Source organism: Tamandua tetradactyla, chromosome 2 (genome assembly GCF_023851605.1).
Source record: "Tamandua tetradactyla isolate mTamTet1 chromosome 2, mTamTet1.pri, whole genome shotgun sequence".
Classification (NCBI taxonomy): Eukaryota; Metazoa; Chordata; class Mammalia; order Pilosa; family Myrmecophagidae; genus Tamandua; species Tamandua tetradactyla.
In genome coordinates this window covers 98,894,700-98,912,852 of record NC_135328.1, presented here as the reverse complement: position 1 = coordinate 98,912,852, position 18,153 = coordinate 98,894,700, and the positions used below count along the sequence as shown (strand labels likewise).

Genomic DNA, 18,153 nt, shown 5'->3' with positions numbered 1-18,153 from the left:
AGATGACGAAGGAAAAGCTTCATGAAACAACAAGCCTGGAGAGAAAGCTAGTTGACATGGCCATGTTCCATGTCTTTCTAGTTGAGAGGGAAACCCTGAATTTCACCAGGCCTTCTTTTTTGTATGTGATTTTTTTTTTATTAATTAAAAAAAAACTAACAACAAACAAACAAAAAATTAACATATCATTCCATTCTACATATATAATCAGTAATTATTATCATCACATAGTTGCATATTCATCATTTCTTAGAACATTTGAATCGATTTAGAAAAAGAAACAAAAAGACAACAGAAAAAGAAATAAAACGATAACAGAAAACAAGATTATACATACCATACCCCTTACGCCTCGCTTTCATTTATCACTAGCATTTCAAACTAAATTTATTTTAACATTTGTTCCCCCTATTATTTATTTTTATTCCATATGTTCTACTCGTCTGTTGATATGGTAGATAAAAGGAGCATCAGACACAAGGTTTTCACAATCACAGAGTCACATTGTGAAAGCTATATCATTGTACAATCATCATCAAGAAACATGGCTACTGGAACACAGCTCTACATTTTCAGGCAGTTCCCTCCAGCCTCTCCACTACATCTTGAACAACAATCACCAGCCCTTCTTGAGTGAAGGTAACCTGTTTTTGGTGCCTTAATTTGGGCATTTTTATAGACTTGCTTTAATTGGGACATTTTCATGGCCAAAGAGCTGTAAACTTGTAACTTAAAAAATTCCCCCTTTGGGGGAAGAGTGAAATGAGACAAAGTGTCAATGGCTGAGAGATTCCAAACAGAATTGAGAGGTTATCCTGGAGGTTACTCTTACGCATTAAGTAGATATCACTGTGTTATTCAAGAAGTAATGGAGAGGCTGGAGGGAACTGCCTAAAAATGTAGAGCTGTGTTCCAGTAGCCATTTTCTTGATGATGATTGAACAATGATATAGCTTTCACAATGTGACTCTGTGATTGTGAATACCTTGTGTCTGATGCTCCTTTTATCTACCTTGTCAACAGACGAGTAGAACATATGGAATAAAAATAAATAGGGGAAACAAATGTTAAAATAGATTTAGTTTGAAATGCTAGTGATCAATAAAGCAAGGGGTAAGGGGTATGGTATGTATGATCTTTTTTTCCTGTTTTCGTTTTATTTCTTTTTCTGAATTGATGCAAACGTTCTAAAAAATGATGAATATGCAACTAAGTGATGAGATTGTGAATTACTGATTATATATGTAGAACGGAATGATCACATGTTAATGTTTTAGTTTGTTTGTGGTTAATTTTTTTAAAATTAATAAATAAATAAATTAAAAAAAATTTCCCCCTTTTAAAAACTATTCTGGGTGCCAGGGAAGCTGTAGCTGCCTCTTCTCTGAACCACCTCTTTGCCTCTGGACTTCTTTGGGGCCAGCAGCCGCCTGACCAGGCCCAGGGCCTGTGGGGTCAGGCAACCACTATGGGCTCCGTGTCCAACCAGCAGTTTGCAGGTGGCTGCACCAAGGCGGCAGAGGAGGCCCCGGAGAGTGCAGCCGGGGAGGCAGAGGAGCCGCAGCTGCTGCATGGTGCCGGCATCTGTAAGTGGTTCAATGTGCAGATGGGGTTGGGTTTCCCTGTCCATGACCGCACACGCCGGGGTCGTGTTCAATCCCCAATGGATGTCTTTGTGCATTAGAGTAAACTGCACATGGAGGGATTCCGGAGTCTGAAGGAGAGTGAAGCAGTGGAGTTCATCTTTAAGAAGTCTGCCAAGGGCCTGGAATCTATCCGAGTCACTGGACCTGGTGGGGTGTTCTATATTGGGAATGAGAGGTGGCCAAAGGGGAAGAACATGCAGAAGCGCAGATCAAAAGGAGACAGGTGCTACAACTATGGTCTAGACCATCATGCCAAGGAATGCAAGCTGCCACCCCAGCCCAAGAAGTGCCACTTCTGCCAGAGCATCAGCCATATGGTGGCCTCATATCCACTGAAAGCTCAGCAAGCCCCCAGCTCACAGGGAGAGCCCTCCTACTTTCGGGAGGAAGAAGAAGAGATCCACAGCCCTGCCCTCCTGCCAGAGGCCCAGATTTGAGCCACAGTGCATGGGGGCAATTCTTTTGTGATCACAAAGTTCCAAGGAGCAGGCATCAATCCACAAAGTGGAGAAAGTGGGATAGGGTGGGTAGGGGGCAGCTGGCACTGCCATGCATCTTAGGCTGGGGTCTATAGTACCAACCCCTCTTCCATCTTGATGGGGCAAAGGAATTCCAACTATGCTCTATCTAAATACAAGTGACAGCTTTCAGGAGAAATATCCCTAGAGCCGGCATGAAATACCCCTAGAATTTCCAGTTTTTTGACATTGGCCTGGATAGGGAAGCTGTTTTCCTTTGAAAGGGGATTTACAAAAATTTTTCATGCCAGAATGAAAAGATTAAGTATGAGAACAGATTGATGGGCCCAACCCATGAGCCATTACATTGTGGGAGGGAATCTCTCAGGGGTAGGGCAGGGTTTTTTCATTTCGTGTTTCCTTATAAGCCATGCTTGGGACAGAGTGCTAGAAACTGTGATGGATTGTGATGATAGACAAAAGGGGTGGTTGGTGGGACAGCTGCAGACCTACTATTCCTAAAGTCACTCCTACTCCATTCTGGGCCAATCCGATTTTATTTATTTGCTCCCTTGGATATCTATACCTTGGGTCCCACTTTCTCCAGGATGCCAACTGCACTAGCTGTGTGCAAATGACATATCTTGTGCATTTTAACTTTTTTTCCTTAGTATAAATATTCTGGTTTTATATTTTTGTATATTTTAATCTAAGCCCTCATTCCTGCACTGTGTTCTCAGGTACATGAGCAATCGCACGGATAAGTCAGGCAGCAGCTCCAGGGCTGCATAGAAGGAATACTTTTTTAATTGTTGTTGCTTTATCATTACAAAGAACAACTATTTGAACTACCTCATTTTTGCCAATTTGAACTGGTTTTCTGCCATAGTGTCCTCTTGAAATCCCTCCCTTTCCTGGGAGACTAGATTTTAATTGGGTTGCCCCATGACTTGATCTCCTACTGGAAAATTGGAAATTAGTTTAAATGGGAAGATGGTGCAGAGAGGTAAAGAGAGCTGGGCAGTTTAAAGGTCAAGAGAAGAAGCCTGGGTGGGCCACGGTGGCTCAGCAGGCAGAGTTCTCGCCTGCCATGCCAGAGGACCCGGGTTCGATTTCCAGTGCCTGCCCATGTAAAAAAAAAAAAAAAAAAAAAAAAAAGAGAAGAAGCCAAGTTAGGTAAGAGTTACCTCATATGTAATAAGGGATTCCTGCTTCCAGTCTCTTAATCCTAGGGCACAGGACTTGCTTGGTACATCACGTCCCTCCTTCATTGGATTAGGCTGGGCCTGCCATGCACTGTGTGTGTGTGTGTGTGTGTGTGTGTGTGTGTGTGTGTGTGTGTGTGTGTCCAAGGATGGGTGTATGAAACAAAGACTAAAATCCTTAACCTTTCAAAATTCTGGACTTTTCCTGCTTGGCTTCCAGAGAGACCATAAATGAAGGCTTCTTCATGGCACCCGAAGCCCATGTCCTACCCTGCTGCAGTTGTTATAGCAGTGTCATAGTAGCTAAAGGAGAAAGGGGGTTTCGTTTACATGCTGTGGGATCACTGCAAACCTACCTTACTGTGTTGAAACGGGGCAAATGCTATAGAACGCATTGGGCGATATGTGTCTGATCCTGGGTTCTTGTCTCCCCCAAATGCTGCCCCCCTCTAATTAATGTATTTGTCTGGGCTTTGTAGAACTTCACGAGTTGCTGATTTGGTGATTGTTAGGTGGCCTAATTTGTGTAAATATAATGTGTTGGTCTTTCTCCATGTTCTTTTGGGGTTTTTATTGTTTACAAACTTCTTTTTTGTGTGTTGGAAGGAAAATAGCCAAAGCAACTTTGACAGAAGTTTCTGCATCAGGCAAAAGGCTCTGAAACATGCTTGGGGGCCTCTATTTGAAGTGGGGATCTGTTCTAGTTTGCTAGCTGCTGGAATGCAGCACACCGGAGATGGATTGGCTTTTAATAAAAGGGGATTTGTTTCATTACTTCTTCAGAGGAAAGGCAGCTAACTTTCATCTGAGGTTCTTTCTTACATGGGAAGACACAGGATGATCTCTGCTGGCCTTCTCTCCAGGCCTCTGGGTTCCAACAACTTTCCCTGGGGTGATTCCTTTCTGCATCTCCAAAGGCCTGGGCTGAGCTGCGAGTGCTGAGATGGGGTATGCTGAGCTGCTTGGGCTGTGCTACGTTGAGCTCTCTCATTTAAGCACCAACCAATTAAGTCAAACATCATTCATTGCAGCAGGTATGCCTCCTAGCTGACTGCAGATGTAATTAGCAACAGATGAGGTTCACGTACCATTGGCTCATGTCCACAGCAACAGAACTAGGTGCCTTCACCTGGCCAAGTTGACAACTGACTCTAACTACCACAGGATCTAAACCATTCTTTCTTTCATGTTCCCTTATTTCTTATTTTGGACTAGATCTTCTGTCCTAAAAACTTACCCCATTGCGCTTGTCCAGCTTGCCTCCCCCAACACCCCACCCCCCTACACATTTAATTTGAAGGGTATCTCCACAACTCTTCAATGACTTTTCCAAACAACCTGAAGAACCTAACAACATTCCATCCCTCATACCCAACCTTTTGAGTTAAGACCTCCTCTATGTGATTTGTGCCAAAAGAGTAATACTGCTGTACTTGTATTGGCCAAACCTATTTAATCATCAATCCTAGGACAGAGAGAAAAAATGGGGTAGGGGTGTTTCCATGTAGAAAGTGGAGGTGAGAGATCAAGAAAGGGAAAATGAATGTATATCCAAATCATTCAGGAACTTTCATGCAAGTGCAAGAAACTTATGTCAAAGTGGTCACAAGATTGTTTAATAGGAGATGGAAGAATGTAACTCCATGTTTACTGCTAGAAACCAAAGCTTTGTGTGGAATCTTGAATTTATGGGGAGGAAAGGAGGGTAGGAATGCATGTAGCTGTCCTTTCCTTAATCCCTTCCCCTTATTCCTGAGCTGCAAGAGATTGAGACCCCTTGGGCTTTGATGACCCTATCATTGGGGTATTGTTTTTGATGGTTGATTTTGTACTGGGTACTTTACCTTCTGCTATCGTTTTGTAACATGCTGACCCTTTTCCCTTTCTGCTTTTCCCTGGGATAATACAATGAATAAATAAAGACTTATTGGAACTGAAAAAAAAATACATTCTGTTTCTGGTGTATCGTATTCAGACAGATAGCAAACTAGAACAGTGCAGTTGTAGGTATACAGAAAAATCATGCAGAAAGTAGAGTTCTTATATATGTCACCTCCTCACACACACACACACAGATATCCCCATTACTAACATTTTGTATAAGTGTATTACCTTTGGTACAATGATGAAATGACATTATAATTATACTGTTAACAACATAGTCCATAGTTTAAATTAGGGCCTACTCTTTATGTTGTAGATTTCTGTGGTTTTTAAAATTTTTTTATTCTGCTAAAATACACATAACCTAAAATTTTCCATTTTAACCACTTTCAAATATATACTTCAATGATGTTCTTTACATGTGCAATGCTGTTTTACCATTGCACCATCCATTACCACACACAGCTTTTTCATCTCACCTGAAAACTCTGTGCTAATTAAGCATTAACTTTCTATTCCCTAATCCACCCCAGTCCCTGGTATTATAGTTTCTGACTCTATGAGCTTGCTTATTCTAATTATTTTATATCATATAATATAAAATACATGTGAGATCATACAATATTTGCCTTTTGTATCTGGCTTATTTTCATCAGCATGGTGTCTTATCTTTAAGATTCATCCATGTTGTAGCATGTATCAAAATTTCATTCATTTTAAAAGCTGAATAATATTCCACTTTGTGTATATATACCATATTTTGTTTATCCATTCATTTGTTGATGTACATTTGGGTTGCTTCCATCTTTCGGCAATTGTGAATAATGCTAGGAACATCAGTGTGCAAATAATTGCTCAAGTTACTGATTTTAATTCTGTTGGGTATGTACCTGGAAGATTGCTAGATCATATGATAATTCCATACTTAACTTTCTGAGGAACTACCAAACTGTTACCCATAATGGGTGCACCATATTACATTCCCACCAACAATGAATGAATGTTCCTTTTTCTCCATATACTCGTCAATGCTTCTAATTTTCAACTTTTAAAAAAGTAGCCATTCTACTGGGTGTGAAATGGCATTTTGTGGTTTTTATTTGAATTTTCCTAATGGCTAATGATGCCGAGCATCTTTTCATGTACTTATTGACTATTTACATATCTCCTTTGAAGAAATGTTTATTCAAATCTTTTGCCCATTTTTAACTTGGATTGTTTGTCTTGTTGTTGAGTTGTAGGATTTCTTTATATGTTCTAGAAATTATTCCCTTATTAGATAGGTGGTTCCATATATTTTATTCCATACTGTAGGTTCTTTTTAAAATTTCCTTGATAAAGTCCTTTGATACACAAAAGCTTTTAATTCTGATGAAGTCTCACTTATCTATTTTTTCATTTCTGGCTTGTGATTTGGGGGCAAAGTTTAAGAAGTTATTGCCTAACATAAGGTCCTAAAGATGTCTCCTGTGATGATTAGGTTCTGGTGTCAACTTGGCCAAGTGATGATGCCTAGTTGCCTGGTCAGGCAAGCACTGGCCTGACTGTTGCTGCAAAGATATTTCGTGGCTGGCTGATAAACCAGAAGGCTGGCGTATTAAATCATCAGTCAGTTGGTTGCATCTGTGGCTTATTACATCCACGATCAACTAAGGCCTCCCTCCCACCAATGAGATAATCCAATCAGTTGAAGTCTTTTAAGGAGCAAGAGAGACTTTTTCATTGCTTCTTCAGCCAGCGAGCCTCTCCTATGGAGTTCGTCCAGACCCTTCATTGGAGCTGCCAGCTTCATAGCCTGCACTGTGGATTCTGGACTCTTCCATTCCCACAGTTGCATGAGACACCTTTATATATCTCATATTTATAGATTTCTCCTGTTGGTTTTGTTTCTCTAGAGAACCCTAACTAATACATCTCCCTATGATTCCTTCTAGAATTTTAGTTTTGGTTCTTATATTTAGGTCTTTGATTCATCTTGAGTTAATTTTCACATATGGTGTGAGGTGGGGTCCACTTTCATTCTTTTACATATGGAAAGTCACTTTTCCCAACACCATTTGTGGAAGAGACTATTCTTTTCCCATTGTGTGGACTTGGTACCCTTGTCAAATATCAATTGGTAATAGATGTGAGGGTGTATTTCTGAATTCTCAATTCTATTCCATTAGTCTAATATGTCTGCCCTTAGGCCAGTATCACATTATTTTAATTACAATGGCTTTGTAGTAAGTTTTAAAATTGGGAGTGTGTGAGTCCTCCAACTTTGTTGTTTTTTTCAAGATGGCTTTGGCTATTTGGGGCTCCTTTCCCTTCCATCTGTCTGAATTTGATGATTAGCTTTTCCATTTCTGTGAATGTCTGTTGGAATTTTGATTGGGATTGTATTGAATCTTTTAAATCACTTTAGGTAGAATTGACATCTTACCAATGTCTTATCTTCCAATTAAAGAACATGGAATGTCCTTCCATTTATTTAGGTCTTCTTTAATTTCTTTCAGCAATGTTTTGTAGTTTTCCACGTATAAGTACTTTACATCCTTAGATAAATTTATTCCAATAATTTGAATTTTTCAGTTGCTATTATAAAAGGAATTTAAAAAATTGATTTCCTCTTCAGATTGTTCATTACTAGGGTATAGAAACTCCACAAATTTTTGCATGTTGGATCCTGTATGGTGGCACTTTGCAAAATTTGTTTATTCATTCTAGTAGTAATGTTGCAGATTTTTCAGGACTTTCTATATATAGGATCATGTCATCTGCAAACACTTCTTCCTTTTCAATTTTGGTACCTTTTCTTTTTCTTGCCTGATTGCTTGGTCTAGAACTTTCAATACAATGTTGAATAACAGTGGTGCGGTGGTTTGAAGCTGTATGTACCCCAGAAAAACATGTTCTTACATTTAATCCATTCCTGTGGGTGTGAACCTATTGTAAGTAGGCTATTTTGATGAGGCTACTTCAGTTAAGGTACGATCCACTTTAATCGGGATGGGTCTTAATTCTATTACTGGTGTCATTTATAAGAGAATAAAATTCAGATACAAAAAGAAAGTCACAGAAGCAAGAAGCTGAAATAAAAGACACCTGAAGAGAAGGAAGAGACCAGCAGATACCATCATGTACCTTGTCATATGACAGAGGAACCAAGGATTGGTAGCTGCCAGTCCCAGAACACTGGTCTTAGGAGAAAATATCTTGGGAAGAAAGTAGCACCTTGATGATACCTTTATTTGGACTTTCTTTTAACCTCAAAACTGTAAGGTAATAAATTCCCATTGTTTAAGTCAACCCATCTCATGGTATTTGCATGAGCAACCTAGAAAACTAAAACACTAGTATGCCAATTTGAAAGGATTTTGTTTCCCTAGAAAAACCATGTTTTAATCCTGATCCATCTTGTGGAGGCAGCCATTTCTTTAAAACCCTATTCAGTGCTGTAGGCTGGAAACTTTTTAGATCACCTCCAGTGAGACGTGGCACACTGACTTGTGGGTATTAACCTTTGATTAGAGGGAGATGTGACTCCACCCATTCCAGGTGGGTCTTGATTAGTTTACTGGAATCCTTTAAAAGAGGAAACATTTTGGAAAAAAGCTTTAGAGCCACAAGAACCATGAGAGCCCACGTAGCCAGAGACCTTTGGAGAGGAAGAAGGAAAATGCCCCTGGGGGAGATTCATGAAACAAGAAGCCTGGAGAGAAAGCTAGTAGGCATCTCCATGTTTGTGGCATGCTTTTCCAGTTGATTGAGAAACCCTGAATATCACTGAACCCTTCTTGAACCAAGGTATCTTTCCCTGGATGCCTTAGATGGGAAGTTTCTATAGCCTTGTTTTAATTGGGACATTTTGATGGCATTAGAACTGTACACTAGCAACTTAAAGTCCCCTTTCTAAAAGTCATTCCGTTTCTGGTATATTGCATTCTAACAGCTTACAAACTAGAAGTAGGTTACATAAACATATTGTTAAATTTAACGTCACCAATTTCTTTTTACTTTTTTAACGTAGCTACTAGAAAATTTAGAATTTGTATGTGGCTTGCATTCTATTTGTTGGACAGCTGCTCTAAAAGTAGAAGCTCGGGTAGAAAAAATAGGATGGGAAGAGGCCCACTAAATGATCTCAGGTCCTGAAGATCAACCTGATGACATCAGGAACCTCCCTGATGACAGTCAAGACCTTAAAAAAATTAAATAGGATAGTGATTGCCACTGTGTCCACCCACCTCAGTACCTGAGATGTGCAAGGGAATTGTGGAATAGACAGAGAAGTTAAACAAACATGATTAATTCTGTCTAGAAAAGAGAGGCCCAATAGGTGACCTAACCACCTCCCAATGACCCTAAATGTGGTGTGTACCCAGAGCTTGCCTCCTGGGTGCCAAGCCTTCAGATGGTGCTTTTCAGCCAAAAGCCCTTTATAGCAGCTAGTTACCATCCAAAAGACCACACCACATCTTGCCACCCTCCTGAGTTAAAAACTGCTGGCAATTCATGGTGTCCATACACGCAGGGGTCCAACTGCAAGCCATCACGGTGCAGTTGACCACTGGAGGCGGTCATTTCTCCAGAGAGGCAGGGACATGAGATTTGTAGTCTCAATCTTTGCGAGTCCAAGTTTATTCTAACAACGTGTGGGCCAAAGAGCATGGGTCGTTGGGAAGTTTATACCCAAAGTCCAAATTCTAAAGCTCCACAAGCAATCTGGTGTGTATTTCATCTGCCTCTTTTGTTATCACCCACAATGTATACTGTGCACCAGCCACTCAGAACTGTTCAGTCCTTCCTTGCCCTTGCCCAAGCAGCTCCCTTCCCTTGAAATCCCCTCTATTACTACCTTGATATCTTTAAGATTGATTATAAATATCATGTCCTCCTATGAAGGCTTCCTCAACCCTACTGCCATTCTTTGGACTTTTTCTGCTCATGTCGTGGAGTAAACTGGTCAGACATTTCCTTCCATTCCCAAGACAAGAAAAAGTTAATAATTTACATTTGTTGATTCAATTTAATCCTTACACAAATTCTGTTAATAGGTGTCACCTTCTATATCCTGCTAATAGAAACACAATCTCGCCTCAGAGAAGTTTACGTGATCTTCCGAGATCACACAGCTCTGCTGAGTCGAGTCAGAATTCGGAAGCAAGACCCGGCCATTTCTCCAAAGTCTGAGCCCTGCTGCTACAGCTGCTCACCTCCGCAGCCCTGCCATTTCCATCTCGCTTGAAGAAACAACGGAAAAGCGAAAAAGCATAAAAGCTAAGGCTTGAAAACATCACCCTAGCATCATATATATACTATATGTTACTATTAAAGTTTTGCAGAGAGATAGAATTGTCAGGCTTAGAGACAGCCACGCCGGTTACAATATCATTTAATTCATCGGAAAGCAGAAGCTGAGTGAAAACGGATCTGAGAGAAACAGACAAGCGGACACCTCGCAAGGACCGAGACCTAGGCCCGCAGCCTACTACCGACTGAGGCTCCGCGGGCTGCGCGTCCGCCGCCGCCAGGGCCCGCCCCCGCCGCCCAGCGCGTCCCCGCCCCCCGCCGGAGCCGGGCGAGCGAGGCGAGCGTGTCCGCCGTACGCGGCCCCTCCCTCCGTCGGCGTGCGGCCGCGGCGGCTGAGGTGGTGCGGGTACTTACGTCTTGGCCAGGCGCCCAGGCCGCGGCGGTCCCGGTGCGCATCCCCCGGCGGCCGGAGAGCAGGGCGTGTTCCGCTGGCCGCCGAGCCACGGTGCAGGCCTGGGCCGGGCCCAGGGGCGCCGCCCGGGGCAGAAGGGTGGCAGCTGCGCAGCGCCCGAACGTCCACATGCTGCTCGGGGTCTGTGGCCCGCTCCGCCCACCCGCTCTGGGACGCTGCAGCGACACCTGCTGGCGACCGGCCGCAGGTGTCCCCAGCTCGGCTTCTGTGCCCTTGTCTCCTCTGAGAGGTCTGTAGGGAAGCATAGCTAGAGGTAAGACCTCAGGAAGAACTTTCCAGCATTGTACCACCCGTGCATTCAATAGAAATGAAGGGTTTGCTTTGTGCAGAGCACGGAGCTTACTCCGTGGGCACCCTTGTGACTCCATAATTAAGGTTTCTGCCCTTGGGGAGACTTCAGTCACCCGTAGGGGCAGAAATTCTATATTATATTGGAGGGATATGGGAACCACATTTTGGCTGAGAATAGCATGGGCTGCTCAGCCGCGGTATTTGTTACGGCAGTTAAGAGTGAGCGGTCAGGAGCAGGGCTGTCTGTATTAAATAAGGGCTCTGCCCACTTCCTAGCTATGTGACCAGTGGGTGAATTTATTAACCTCTTTGTGCCTCATCTGTAAAATGGGATTAAAATTCCTACTTTATAGGATTATTGTAAGGATAAAATAACTTCATCCATGTAAAGGTGTAAAGAAAGGGTCTGGTACCTGTTAAATGCTAGCTATTCATATATATTTAAGGAAAATTTTACTTGAATTTTCTATTACAAAGGACTGTAAATTGTGAAAGGTTTCTTCACATTTTATATATGCTTTAGAAAATGTCAATTATCCATACTAGAAAATATAATATTATTTTAAGCTGGGGGGAGGGGTGGGCAGAGGAGATGGGAAGTTTTAATTGCTAAAGGAGGCTAAAGTTCTTCCAAAGCCATCTTGATGCTTTGTGAATAGTAATATTGGAGATGAGACACATGTATAAATAATTAAGAGTCTGATGAATTTTCAAAGTATACAAACTGGTGTAAGAGTTAGGTGAGATTATATGCAACTAGTGGTGAGAGGAATCAAAGAAGTCTTTATGGAAGAATTGGTATTTGCACAATGCCTTAAAAAATAGAGTAGAGGAAGTGGGGTTTGATTGTCAGACAGGTAGTCCTACGTATTCTTCCAAATGAGAGACAGTCTTCTTTGTTTAATTAATTTCAAACAGCAGTTTAACAAGCACCTTTTATGTATATGGCAGGTACTGAGCACTTTTGATTGTCGTAAAGGGCAGATGGTGGGTAGAGACCAGGAATGCTGCTCAACAGCCTACAACTCAACGGACAGTCCCCCTGCAACAAAGAATTATCCACTCCAAAATGTCGGTGGTGCCAGGGCTGAGAAGCCCTTATCAGAGCCATGAAGGAGGAATATGTTGGAGGCAAAGGAGGGTTTTTGGTTGCCAGCTACAGCCCCAGATCCTGCCACAGTAACAGAGGTGAGCCCTGCCTCTAATTGAATCTCTGAACTTCAGTAGAGATCTGGAGAGTTGTATTATTATTAATTAGTGTGCTTAACAAGTTCCAGCATGAAAGGGCCCTGGTACATGCCTGAGCTCCCTGCAAAGTTGGCATTGCCGACCTACATTCAGCTGAGGAAAAGACTCAGAGCAGCTGCCCAGAGAATATTAAGGTTTCATAGGAATCAGGCTTTCTCTGTTCTTTGGACAGAGGGAATCAGGCACACCTGGTAAACTGGGTGCCATGGCTTGTGAGACACAGAGGTTGAGGAACGCTGTGATACTGAACCAGCACATTTCCCCGGCTTTTGGCTGCTTCAGCCGAAGTGCAGGCACTATGTTCTAGTCAGACCCCAGTGGTTGTTAGGCTGGGGGTAGGGGTAGATTTCCTAAGAGCTCACACTGTGTTCTGTATAGTAAGGAATTTGAACTCCAGAAAGACATCTGGCCTTTGTCTTGGCTCTGAGTGGGAACCTCTAGAATCTTCCCAGTGACAGGAGTGTCTTCGTTTTTCATGGTGGGCCCCTGATGTTTTCTGCTAAGGAGGTAACTCAGGGTGAAGGCAGACCACACCAGAAAAAAACACCCATGTGATTAGAGGGTTGGGGCTTTGAGCCATATCAGCAGCCACCAGGGAAGGGGGGCGAGGTTAGAGATTAAGTTTAACCACGTGGCCTTTGATTCAGTTGATCGTGTCTACACAATGAAACCCAAATAAAACCTCTGGGCGCTGAACCTTGGGAGAGCTTACGTGAATGGTGGAACACACTGATGTGTTGGGAGAGGGGTGGCATGCTTTGACTCCATGGGAAGAGGACGTGGAAGATTTCCATTTGGGGAGCCTCCCAGACCTCATCTTGTATGTCCCTTTTGGCTCCTTCTTACTGATATCCTTTTTGTTTTCCTGATCCTTCTGAGTCATTCTGGTGCATTATTGAACTTGAGGGGTGGTGTGCGGGATGGGAACGTCTGAATTTGTAGCCAGTTGGTTAGCAGAGTAGGGTAGTTTGGGAACCCCCAGACTTGTGGCTGGTATCTGAAGTGAGGGCAGCCTAGTGGGGACTGTGTCCTTAACCTGTAAACCTGACCTGCCTCTCAGTAGTTAGTGTTAGAATTGCATTGCAGCTGCCCTTGGGGTACTTTGATAGGACTTACTCTAAGGCAGTGATCTCAGAATGTGGTCTCTGGATCATCCATCTCGGCATTGCTTGGAAGCTAGTTAGACATGCAGATTTTCAGTTACTACCCAGATCTTCTGAATGAGAATCTCTGAGGTGGTGCCCAGAAATCTGTTTTAACAAACCCTTCAGGGGATTCCATGCATTTTAAAGTTTGAGAACCACTGATACAGCCTAAGTCTTGGGCAGGTTGTGGTGTAAGCCAGCGTCCCCACTGATCTTTCGAAGTCTGAAAATCTAGATCTAAAATGCGCATCTAACCATAGCATCCCCTTTTGGTTCCCTTTCACCACCATCAAGATAAATTCCAACTTTCTTAGTAGGGCAAACCGAGCTTTCTTGCTCATTATAGCCCTCCAGTCATGCTCTTAATTCCCTGCTGTACAGCTCTCCACAGAGGAGGTGGGAGGATTAGATTCTGTTGAATAGAAAACCTGAAGGTGATGTTTTTCAACAATTTAAAGGTTGATTTCTCTTTCACATAAAGAGTTCTACCAGTTCCTCTAAAATATGTATTGGATTGTCCAGTTTCTTTGTCTCTAATTCCACAGCCCAAGGCCCTTCTCTCACTTGAATTATTACAGGAGCATCTTAAATGGTCTTTCTCCTCACCGCTTTCTTCACAGAAGGCATTGTGATTTATTTTTTCAAAGCAGCTGCTTAGTGTTTTGCAGAAATGACCTATGCTTTATAGAAATTCAAGAAATAAAAATTATACTCAAAGTAAGAATTCACTCATTAGTAATAACCACTGTAACATGAATATCTTTTCAGATAATTCATTAGGCATATATATTTAGTTTACTGAACAAGCTGGTCTCAGAAGGGTGCAAGCCAAAACCAACTTTATACTTTTTTTAAGGAATGGCTACACCACTAGAATATGTTACGTGCAAAAAGGAGTTTGTCTGCCCTTGTCTGTTCCCTGATATGTTCCCAGAGCCTATACTAATGTCTAGCATATAGAAGGTACCTGATTAATATTTTTGGAATAAATACATTATTACTATGCAAAAATTACCCACTACACAACTGAGTTTTGTTTTATTGAGGTAAAATTCATACAACATAGGCACTGCCAACTTTTATATTTGAAATTTCTCCTTTCTTGTACAGCTTAGTGTTTTTTCTGAAATGTTTAGTTGCCTTTTCTCCTCCTTCATTTTCTGTCCTAATTTGCATCCTTATATTCTTCCAGCTGCTCAGGATTGTATAAACTCTCTGGTATTCACTGCCCCATCAGTATCCCTCTCTTGGATGTTTCCTCCAATCTGGAATGATTGTCTTTAGGCACAGGGCATAATTTCATCCTGGAACTTCACATCTGAATTCTGTGCCTGCTTTCTTGGGTTACTCCTTAGTTTGAATGGAGGACAAACTCAAGAAACTTCTAAGAAAGTATATATGAAAGGAAACCATTTTAAGAATGTACATGTTTCAAAATACCTTCCTTCATTCTATTCATTTACTTGGGAATACAGTTCTAAGTTCAAAATAGTTTTCCATTAGGACTTTGAAAACTTTGCCTCATTGCCTTCTAGTATCCAGTGTTATAAGAGAAATCTGAGTCTTGTTCTTTTGTGGGTGAACATTCTGTTTCTCCTTCTGGAAGCTTTTAGGAGCTTCTTCTTATACTTAGTGTTTTAAAATTTCACAATAATACCAGATTTTTAGGTGTAAAACTGGTAAAGTTAATTTTGTTGTGGACAAGGTAAACCTTTTCAATCTAAAGATGTTTATCAAGTCTGGATCATTCTTTGTATTATTATTATTATTATTTTATATATTTAGAAATGAAACATATGAAAAAATTATCCTATAACATATATACAGCATAAGACTTCTCTCTTTAACCACATTCAAATACATAATTCAATTAGTTATGTTTACTGTGCTATGCTATAATCACCACTAACTAGTACCAAAACTTCATCATCCCAAATAGAAACTCATACAATTTAAGCATTAACTCCATATTTCCTATCACCACCATGGCCCTTGATAACCTGTATTCTAGATTCTGACTCTGTGAACAAAAATTAAACTTTTAATGCATTTTTACTATAAATTCATCTGTTCACATTTTTGTCTTAATTTATTTAAAATATATATTCTTGTATTTAAAGCATAAAACTTGCATTTTTTATTTTTTTATCTTTTAAAAGCTTGTATTTTTAAAAAGTTTTTCCTTCACTAATTAACTCTTTTTAATGCAATTTTATTGAGCTATGTTCACATACCATGTATTCATCCAGAGTATACAATCAGTGCTTCATAGTGTCATCCTGTAGTTCTGAATTCATCAACGTAATAGATATTTAAATACTTCATTACTCCAAAAAAATACATATAAGAATAAAAGTAAAAGTAAAGAAAGAACACCAAAACTTCTGGTTTGCTAGCTGCTGGAATGCAATATACCGCAAATGGAACAGCTTTTAAAAAGGGGAATTTAATGGTTGCTAGGTTATAGTTCTAAGGCCGTGGGAAATGTCCCAATTAAAGCAAGTCTATAAAATGTCCAGATTAAGGCACCAACAAGGTTACCATCACTCAAGAAAGGCCGACGAAGTTCAGGGTTTCTCTCCACTGGAAAGGCACATGGCAGCGAACATGGAGATGTCTGTTAGCTTTCTCTCCAGTCTTCTTGTTTCATAAAACTCCCTTGGGGGCATATTCTTTCTTTAAATCCAGAGGTCTCTAGGTGCATGGGCTCTGGCTCTTGTCACTCTCATGACTCTGCTCTGTTGCTCTCCCTTTGTTCTGAAGCTTTCTCCAAAATGCTTCCCCTTTTAAAGGATTCCAGTAAACTAATCAAGACCCACCTGGAACGGATGGAGTCACGGCTCCCACTAATGAAAAGTTAATACCCACAATTGGGTGTGTCATATCTCCATGGAGATAATCTAATCAAAGCATCCAGCCTACATTATCGACTGGGGATTAAAAGAAATGGTCGCTCCCACTAGATTAGATTGGGATTAAGACATGGCTCTTCTGAGGTACATAATTCTTTCAAACCAGCACAAATGGTTTTAGGCATTTCCCTGTAGCTACTCCAATACACCAAAAACAGAAAAGGAATATCTATATACTGCCTAAGAATAACCTCCAGAATGACTTCTTGACTTTATTGGAAATGTCTCAACCACAGAAACTTTATTCTGTTCCATTTCTCTTTCCCTTTTTGGTCAAGAACACTTTCTCAGTCCCATGCTGCCAGGGCCAGGCTCATCCCTGGGAGTCAGGTCCCACATTGCCAGGGAAATTTACACCCCTGGAAGTCAAGTCCACCTTGTGGGGAGGGCAGTAAGTTTACCTGCTGAGGTAGCTTTGAGAGAGAGGCCACATCTGAGCAACAAAAGAAGTTATAAATAGTCTTTGCTTCTCTTTTGTAGGAATAGGTTTCATAAGGGCAAGCCTGAAGACCGAAGGCTTGGCATATTAAATTGTTAGTCCCCAGTGCTTGTAAGGATATCAGGTTTTCCCCAAGTGGGGAAGTTTAATCTTTCTACCTTTTCACCCAGTCCCTCAAGGAGACTTTGCAAATACTTTTTTATCTTCTGCCCAGATTACTCTGGGATATATCAGCGCATCACCCTAACCTGTACAAACCAAGATCTCACTTCTTATTCAAGGTTCCATGTAATTATGGTGTTTGGATAAACTGACCATACAAGTTAAATTAGTTAGTGTACTACAGAAAATATAAATTCCAAATAAACATTTCTTCCTTTGGTCTCACACAGAAGTTGAAGTTTTAAAAAACAGTCACTATCATCCTGTACCTTTTAGTCTGATTTACCTTAGTCCTATCCAAATGAGGTTCATTTGTATCTCTAATTGAGATCGGATTTCTTTTTCAGCTTTTCAACACTTTCCATATAGGTTAATGTTAATTTTCATAGCTGCAGAACTTCAGCTCTGAGTCTCAGGTGTCACACAGAAAGGTGACGTTCCAGGGGATGAACAAGTTATATGCAAACAGCTCAGCATATCAGAATTTAGAAATAATAGTTACTACTCAGGAATAGATGTGACTTGTAAGAGTTTACAGTCGAGGGACCTTTACAGTAAGCCTTCCCCTGATAACTTGTGCTCTTGAATTCAGTTCTCAGAGTTTGCACATTATAGTTAGTCCATATTAGTGAGGCATTATAATAACTGTCTTTTTGTGTCTGGCTTATTTCATTCAATGTACTGTCTTCAAGATTCATCCACCTGGTTGCATGATTTATAACTTCATTTCTTCTTGCAGATGTGCAGTATTTGATTGTGTGTATATGCCACAGTTCACCCTTCTGTTGTTCAGTTGATGAATCCTTAGGCCACCTCCATCCATTACTAATCGTGAATACTGTTACCATAAACAGCAGCGTGCAAATGTCCATTTGTGTCCTTGCTTTCATGTCTTCCAAGTATATACCTAATAACAGGGTCACAGGATCGATCATTTTGTAACCGTGCCCTTAGCCTCCTGTGAAACCACCACACTGCCTTCCAGAGGGGCTGCACCCTTCTACTTCCCTACTGACAGTAAATAGGTATATTTTTCTCTCTCTTCACATCTTCTCC

General features: G+C 41.1%; 1 protein-coding gene, 1 long non-coding RNA gene and 1 pseudogene across 11 annotated transcripts in view; 2 read left to right on the top strand and 1 right to left on the bottom strand.

Annotated features, from left to right (window-relative positions):
- Window positions 1–18,153, bottom strand: part of PIP5K1B (phosphatidylinositol-4-phosphate 5-kinase type 1 beta) — a 484,296-nt gene that overhangs the window by 48,717 nt on the left and 417,426 nt on the right. The gene's annotated exons all lie outside the window — the stretch shown is intronic.
- Window positions 1,469–2,083, top strand: LOC143675109 (protein lin-28 homolog A pseudogene; annotated as a pseudogene).
- The window catches only part of LOC143673611 (uncharacterized), a 66,102-nt gene continuing 58,765 nt past the window's right edge, over window positions 10,817–18,153 (top strand). For all 3 annotated transcript variants that reach the window (XR_013170479.1, XR_013170480.1, XR_013170478.1), the window contains exons 1-2: window positions 10,817–11,153; window positions 12,143–12,379. This is a non-coding gene — a long non-coding RNA (uncharacterized LOC143673611). The remainder of the gene's footprint in view (window positions 11,154–12,142; window positions 12,380–18,153) is intronic.